Raw genomic sequence first — 8774 nt, 5'->3', positions numbered from 1 at the left:
CACTACTTTTTCCTCCTGAAGTCTTTCACCAGGATCCAATCGCCTGGCTGAAGAGCGCGGTAGTAGTCTTGGTCTGGTGTAGGTAGGGCGGCTCTAACCTGTTTGTGAATATTACTGACAAGTTTAGACATTTTCCGACAGTATGCCACCAGACACTCATCAAGTTGCGTGAGGTCTGTGGGCATACCTTGAGGGTTTGAATTTTTTGGCAAAGGTCATGAACCCCTTTGTATCCCACTGCCTACTTACCATACTCACCATCCCTCCTTTTGACACATGGTCCTTTCCATGTGTCAACTTTGCAATGTAGGGAAAACAAAAAATGGCGGGGTAAGTAGGGTCTACCTGTGGGCCCCAGCCACACCCCGTTGGAGAAAGAACATACAGCAGTTTTCCACTTACCCCTTTCTGATGCGGGAGCAAGGGTTCCTGTCTGGGGGTTACCTCAGAGGTGATAACCGCTGGGCAATCATGTGGCTCCCCCTCATCCTCCATGGGCAATAGGGTAGCTGGATTCAACACCTTACACCGTTCGATAGTGACATGAGAAAGGGACAGAAGGATGTAGTGGTAATGGGGGGTGGACGTGGGAGAAAAGTATGAGGTCTTACTCTGGAGGAGGATGGAGGCCACCGCATGAGGTACAAGGACCATAAGAGGGTGGTAGCACACCAGGGAAGCAGAGGCCATAACAGCTGCAGCTGCTGCCGCAACAGCACAAAGGCAGGCTGGCAGGCCGCTGGTCACAAAAGTGAGGCAGAGAGTAATAGGCCACAGGCTTAAAACGATTGCCATGGGCCTGGAGAAGTACAGCGCTGTAGAACCCATGTCTGTCGTCAACAGCCAATGTGAAACCTTTAGTCATGTCAGGAAGGCTCAAGGCAGGGGTTGACATCAGGGCTGTTTTAAGGTCGACGAAAGCTTTTTCTCCATCGGGAGTCCACGTCAAGCAGTCAGTCATGGTTAGACCTGGAGCATGAGTCATGTCAGACAGGGGCTGTGCCAGTCGGGCACAGCCAGGAATCCAGGATCTGCACTATCCCATACAACCAAGGAAAGACATCATCTCCTTTTTGGTTCAAGGCTTTGGAATCTTTTGAATGGCTGCCACTCGTTCAGTGACAATCGAACAAGATTGGCGGATATGTTGTAGCCTAATTAATGCACACATTCTTTAACAAACAGTACTTTAGAAAGTGAGGCCTCGTTACCGGTTTCAGCTAAAAATATTAAGAGATCTCTGGTGTCTAGAGTGCAGGCTTCCTCACTAAATGAATAAACCAACAGGTCGTCCACATATTGGACGAGGGTGCTACTGTACTTAAAAGAGAACCCTGAGAGACGCTCTTGCAGTATCGAGGAGAAAACAGTATGTGCCTCGGTATACCCCTGGGGCATTCGAGTTCAGATGTACTTTTTCCCTTTAAAAGTAAAAGCAAAACTGAGACTCAGAATGAACCGGAATGCTGAAAAAAACACTTCCAAATCAATGACAGAAAAAACTGTGAGTCCCCGGGGACAAAAAACAGAATGGTGGGGGGTTGGGGGACCAATGGAGCCTGAGCATGGACGGAGGCATTTACTGGACACAGGTCCTGGACCAGATGCCAAGATTCCCCATCAGCCTTTTACACACAAAAAACTGGAGAGTTACATGGAGACGTTGGGCAGGGAAGGAGAATCTTTTCAGCAACCAACTTGTCCACAACAAGCTGGGAAGCTGGGAGCTGGGAAGGGGTGGAGACGGCAAGTAGTATGAAAGCGGTACTCTCAGGCCCTACCTCTCCTGGCAGGGACAGTCAATCTTTCTTTTCCCATTGCCGTGGTTTGCTGACTGTTACTCCAGCTGGGGGCGCCCGAGTCCCAGCCCCCATCATCTTCCTCTCCCCCCTCCTTGTTGAGGCATTCTGTATGGCTGTTACGACCCCAAGTGTCTAGGAGTATAGGGGTGTAACATTTAGGATAATTCTTTTGGAAGCAGGTGGGTTTTGGTGAGGGACTAGGAAGCGTGATAAGGGTAAGGAACTAGAGTGGTGCCAAAGGAAAGAAAATAACAAACAAAATGGAGCTGGCTAGGACAGTGAGGGAAAGCTAATCTGACTACAAAAGAAAACCGGAAACACACGGTCTTCGGCGTCTTCAACACTCTAGCTAACCTGCACTGACTACCCAAAACCATACAAGACAAACGGCACTCACCCGTACTAAACTAGTGTACTAATACAAAATCAACTAAGTGTGTAAAGTGTACCCAACAACCTAAACTAACCTTATATACAAAAGTTCACACAAAAACACAAGTGAACCAGGAATACAAATAAGGGAAAACAAGAATAATCAACAGGATCAGGGTACAAAAGAACACAAAACACGTTAGGGCAAGGTAATGGCAAAACAAGGATGAACACACAAACAAACGAAAGTACAAAGAAACTAACAAAAAAAACAAGAAAACAACAAAGCCGAAGCTATACGAAAATACACACACACAAAGCAAAACAAACCAACAAACGAACGAAGCCAAAGCAATAACCAGAAGCGAAGCGAAGCGATAACCAAAACCAAACGGGACCGAAGTCAAACGAAAGGCCTCTCCTTGCTGAAAACCTCCATGTTATATAGTGAATAAAATGTGTTCTGATTGGCTGAGAGCTAATTGATGATGACATCATACGGAAAGTGTGGTGTAATGGTGGGCTAATGGGGAAGGGAGAACAATCAAGGGTCAGCAGTGTGGACATAACAGAAAAAACACACTGGGACGTAACACCCCCACCCATAAAAACAAACATCTAATGTTTGGACAATGAAGAAACAAAACCAATCAAACAATAGGCTATACTCTACCCCCAGCCAGGTCATTTCCTAGAATAAGAGTTACCCCTTTAATGGGTAGCGAAGGACGTACCCCAACTCTAACAAATCCAGTAACTAAATCACATTGTAGATGTACATGATGTAAAGGCACTTTCATAAAACCCATTTCGATGCCTTGAACTAATACACTCGAACCTTCAATGACTTCAATGTCCTGCTTTTCCGCAGTGAAAATACGCATCGCAGTCTCCTTCTCCTTGGTCTCTACCTCTTCCTCGGTAGCCTCCTCGTCGGCCACAGCCTCCTTGTCCCCTCCCCCAGCCCCTTCCTCTTCCTCCTTGATAGAACTGGAGCTGGGCCATCTGAAGCTGGTGTAGCTAATGGCTGTCTTTTCATGCCTTTCTCTCGTTCTTTGATGCTAATTTTCTCTCAGCATGATAAGCATGGCTGCACACCTCGGTCAACTGGGCGGTGTACCAGCCGATGCATGAGTTGTTTTTTTTACCATGCTCCCTATTTCGGGGAGCAGGCCATCCACGAAAAGACGGGTAAGTTGAGTTTCGTATTCTGAGCCGTTGTCGTCAGGGGCAGGAGGGGGCAGGCCAATGAGGTTACTGAAGAGGGGGGTCAGTCTCTCCAAGAAATAATTACACTTTTCTCCAGGCTTTTGCTTTGTTTGTCTCAAGGTGAACCAGTCCATTTTAGGGGGATACTTTGCTTCTATTCTCTGGCAAATGCTGTTTAGCTAGTTCAGATAGCCACCGCCGATGGCAGCGTCATACACCACGTCTGGGTTGAACATGTCGCGCATTTTGCCGTAGTCAAGCTTCAGGGTCTTTTATAAACAAACAGTCTCTAGTTCACTGCTTGTGGGCTTACATTGAGTGACTAGATGCTGCAAGGCGATGGTGTATTTTCGCCCGTTTGTCTTGGTATTTAGCAGTTCGCTGATTACGGCTGCCAGTTCTGCTAATTTCCACGGACGAAAAACTAAAACAGGGTTACCGCACTGGGGGTTTGGACATTCTATCATAGGAAACTGAAGACCCAGAGTTTGGTCATCTTTTTCTTATGTGCTTCTTTTTTTTTCCTAGCCTGCGCCTTGTTTCTCAACAGCTCAAAACATTTCCAGTCTACTTTCTTTCCCTGTCCTGCAACTTCTCCTTAGGCAGTTCATTCCAGACACTTAATTCCCGCATCGCCAAATTTATCATACATGTACATGGCTGGGACACTTGGCCCAGCTTTGCCTTTAGAGCTCTCGTTACCCATTGTCGACAATGCCTTACTGTTTCTAGAACAATATCATATTAACTACTCCGCAGAGCAAAAACCACACGTCTGTGTTAAGATATGTTCGTTTCACGAGTCCCGGACTCACTGGGTCCCAGACCTGTTCTAAGTCCCTAACCTATCGAAGAGGATGCCCCTGTGTCTTGCTTTTCAAACTATCAGTTCTATTAAAGGATCACTTACTGATGTCAGACGGCCGCGGATTTCTCCAGACGCTTCTCTAAAAGGGTAAGTATTTATCCTCTGAGGTTTGTCCAGTTCACAAAAATTGTCTGGGTCCGGATGGAGTTCCAATAGCCGTCTGCAATCAGGTTTGTGACTATCCTCGTCGCCAATGTTGTCGTGGAATCTTTATCAAAGAAGAGCCAGGAAAGGTGTTCTCATTCACTCAGTAAGGCATTTATTTATATTGCGCAATAGGGAAAAACAGCAGTTTTGTATCTGCCTTTTTTGCTGGGGCAGAGACAAACATATTCTTAGAACATCCCGTGCCCTTGACTCGCTGGGTACAATCACACTTTGTTCATAGAATCCAGTTGCTTTTACAACACAGCTCTGCCCATAAATGACATTTTTAGGATAAAACACTTTTCTTCAGTAACTTTCCATTACAAGTTCCTCCACAGAGTGTGCAAAAATGACACGGTCATCCACATACTGGAGGTCAATGAGTGTTGTCTTCGTCACTTTTGTCTCGGCTTTGAGGCGCTGTAGGTCAAAGAGCCCCCCATCAAGCCGATATTCAATCTCAACGCCACAAGGAGAGTGGTCAGAGATCAATAGCAGAATAACGAGGAGGTAGATGGTGAAGAGGGTTGGCGCTATGACACAACCCTTTTTGGCCCTGTTTGACCCTGTTTGAATGTGAAGGGATCCATTTCCATCCCATTGTAGAGGAGAATTGCAGTCATCTGTGTAGCAGCCTGAGGATATTGATTAAATTGTTAGGGCATCCGAGTCAATCAAGTCATTCAAGGCTACATACAGCTTTTGTTGTTGCTCGCGGCATTTCTCTTGGATTTGCCAGGCCACAAATATCATATAATGCTCCGGGATGGTCTGAAGCCACACTGGGACTTGGGGAGGATTTCCTCGGCAAGTGGGGGAAGACGATTTAGGAGCACATGGGTAAGGATTTTTTTCTACAGTGGAGAGCAGGGCAATGCCAAGGTAGTTTCCACACTCCAATTTATTGCTCTTCTTTAAGATGGCGACAATGTTAGCATTTCTGAGGTTTGGTGGGATTTCGCAATCATTCCAAATCTTGGTAAAGATCTTTTGAAGCTTGCGAGTGAGTGAGTCCCACGCCACCAGCCTTAAATATCTCTGCAGGAATGCCACCCACACCGAAGGCCTTGTTATCCTTCATTTTCTTAATGGCACAAAGGATCTCTTCTAGAGTTGGCAGCTCACACAGAGATGTGTTTTATGGGTGTTGCACAATGGCTTAAATTGTATTAGTAATAGTATCAGGCACTACGGATTCGCTGTTGAGTGAAAGTGCTCCTTCCAGCGTTGCAAAATGGAACTGTCTTTCAAGAGGGTTCCATCTTGGGATCGGAGAGGAGTGGGGCCATTTAAGCTCGATCTATAGAGGGTTTTCGTCATCTGAAAGAAACTTCACATATCATTGCGATCGGCAAAATGTTGTGTCTCTTTAGCTTTCTTCTCCCACCTTTTGTTCTTAATATCACGGATCTTCCTCTGGGTCTCAGCTTTGAGGCGTTGATATTCCTCGCATTTCTGTTGTGACGCGCCATCATTTTGCTATGCACAGAATGCTTTCCTCTTGCGGTTGTGAGAGCTCTCCATTGCTGTAAAACACTTGCTGTGGAAGATTTCAGACCTTCGAGTCGAGCAGAGAGGCTATCCTGAAATTTGACCTTTTTATAGTGTCTTGGAGGGCTCTGACTTTGAGTTTCTTCCTACTTGTCTTTGGGTGCCTTCGGTGTTTAGAGACAAACCAAATGTTCATAATTGTACAAACCAGACAGTGGTCTGTCCAGCAAGAGGTCATCGATCGCATACCACATGTGATATGGGCGTCCTTCAGGTCGTGGGAGTGGACAATAATAGAGTCGAAGAGTTGCCAGTGTTTAGACCACGGGATGCATACAGGTCATCTTGTATCTGTTTTTCTGGCGGAACATGGTATTGGGGATAAGAAGTTCATGTTCTGCACATTTACTTAGGAGAAGGATACCGCTGGAGTTGGCCTTTCCCCACACCTTCCTTGCCAATGGTACCATTCTATACACTGGAGTCACGTCCAACCCTAGCATTGACGTCCTCCAGCAAGATCAGCTTGTCCTCCTTAGGGACAGCAGTCAGTGCTGCATCCTCATCGGCAGCCAAGGTTGGTGCATAAGCCCTAATAACGGTGGACAAATGATTGTTGTTCGACAGGAGACGGAGAGTCATCAGGCATTTATTAATAACGATGGGAGGTCAAGTAAGTTGGCTAATTTTGCTCAATAGCAAAGCCAACTCCATGGATATGTTGGTTATTAGCCGGTAGTCCTTTCCAAAAGAAGCTGTAGCTACCGCCACCTTCTCTAAACTGTCCCTCGTTGGGAAGACGCGTCTCGCTCAGGGCTGCAATGTCAATGTTATATCTTGCGAATTCCCTGTCGACGATGGTAGTCTTTCGCTCAGGACAATCACTGTTTTTGTTATCCATAAGGGAGTGAACGTTCCAAGTGGCAAATTTCATGGGTCTAATCGGTTTGTTCTTTGGTTTCGACCACAGAAAGGTGATTTGGCCGGATGCAATTTTCTGGACAGGGTGGAGAGACAGCCCAGGTTTAGGGCACCTTTTCTAGTGCCTTCCCCTTTCGGGGTGAGTAGAGATGATCCTGAATAGGACTGCTCAGTTGTGGACACAGCTGTCGAACAGCAATCCTGTCTTGGTCCGAATGCCAGGCGACCTTCTAGCAGCTGCCGTTAAGTGCAGATTCGTGACTTGGAACTTCCAGATTGCCGCAGGACTTAGTAGATGATTGGAGCGCTGATGAGAGCCTGTGCATGAAACCTATTATTGTAGGGAAGCCGGGGTGCAGACGGCATGCACACGGTCTTGACAGGTGAGTGTCCTTGATCCAGTGGAATGGGGGGCCATTACGACCGAGGAGCGCTGTCCTGCTGCAGCCTTCTTCCGCCATCATAGCCTTTGAGACAGAGTATGTCATTCTTCCGCCTGATTTGCTGTTGAGGACTTAGGTGTTGGATCGCTGTTTGTCTGGAGCCTCTACCGAAACCTGTTTGCCATGGGTGACCCTGCAAGGAGTGAGAAACTCCCTCTACTACTGCTCAGGCTACTGCCTCAGGCTCACAGGCTGCAGCTACAGTCTATCATTATACTCTTGCTCTTCATTTGCACCACCAGATTCTCAAAGGTACAGTATAAATGTCAATCTCGTTTCTTTCCTCTTAACCAGTTCTGAATTTATTGATCACAGAGTAGTGGATTGTCAAGATCTTGCCGTTACTCTATATCTCGGGATCCATGTCTTCTCAGAAGCTTAACTCTTGGCAAATTTATTTTGGCTCAATTTTCACGTCATCTGTTCTGTCTACACTCTCAGGTGCCAGGAGTTAGACCACTACATGTACTATATTGTTGATCTTCCTGCTATCTGCACATTTGTGATTTCTGCAGTGAAGCCCACTCTAGACTCATCTGTCCCACTGCTCCAAAATGACTATCTACTCTATTCCAAGTTCATACACCCATCTGTGCTCACACCCAGAAACATGCCCTTCATAATCATTTAGACCCCCCCGGCTTTGTGTTTATTACCTTCTAGATGGCCTCTAAAATGAATCTTCTACTGGCCTGTCTTCAATTCAAGCTTCATCTTATTGTTGTCCCACTTTTTTTCTGCTACTGCTGAGCTCAATGTGGATGCTACCTTGATTCAAGCTGAGTTCTGAAAGGTTTTTACATTGGCCCATTCTTAGAGCTGCCTTTTCTCATCATACCGGATCAACCCTATTGGCATTGCTACTTGTAAGCTTTCTGGCAAGAAATACTGCGGCAGCCCTAAGATCTTCTACAAACTCTTGGAAGCTCTGCTGGATTTAACTTAACACCTTCCGAATACCTTTTCTTCTTCACCTCCATGATGACTTTCTATTCATTCCTCTGCCATCTGACTACCCCCCACTCACTTTAACTAATATCACCACTTTGTTTTCTTCCCTTGGTCTCCCCACTCTCTTGCCACTCTGGAATTTTTGGGCATCACTTTAGATACAGTTAAATCGAAAGCTTGCTTTCTCTCTGAAAAGCTGTCTCATATTTATTCCTTCATCTCTTATTTTCAGATTTTGAATTCTATCACTAAATGCAACTTGCTCTCCTTGTCTCCTTTCATCTCTGGACGTCTTGCTCTTTGTATGACTGTCAGGTCTCTCAACACCCACATTGCTGTATTAGCTAAAACAAGGAAAGATATCAGAATGTGGAATCTTTTTCTCCACCACTGGATATGTTTTACAATGTTTGGTTTTCTGTTCCACATAATTTGTCTTTCTTCACTGATGCTTCTGCTTTCAGTTTTGCAGGTATATTTGATGCATAATGGTGTTGTAGTTCCTGCCCTCTCAAATCTAGAAACTCTCTCCCCATGTACGATCCTCAGCCCTTCTGGAACTCTACCCTA

Source organism: Atractosteus spatula, chromosome 23 (assembly GCF_055471065.1).
Source record: "Atractosteus spatula isolate fAtrSpa1 chromosome 23, fAtrSpa1.hap1, whole genome shotgun sequence".
Taxonomy (NCBI): Eukaryota; Metazoa; Chordata; class Actinopteri; order Semionotiformes; family Lepisosteidae; genus Atractosteus; species Atractosteus spatula.
Note: the sequence above shows the minus strand (reverse complement) of the source record.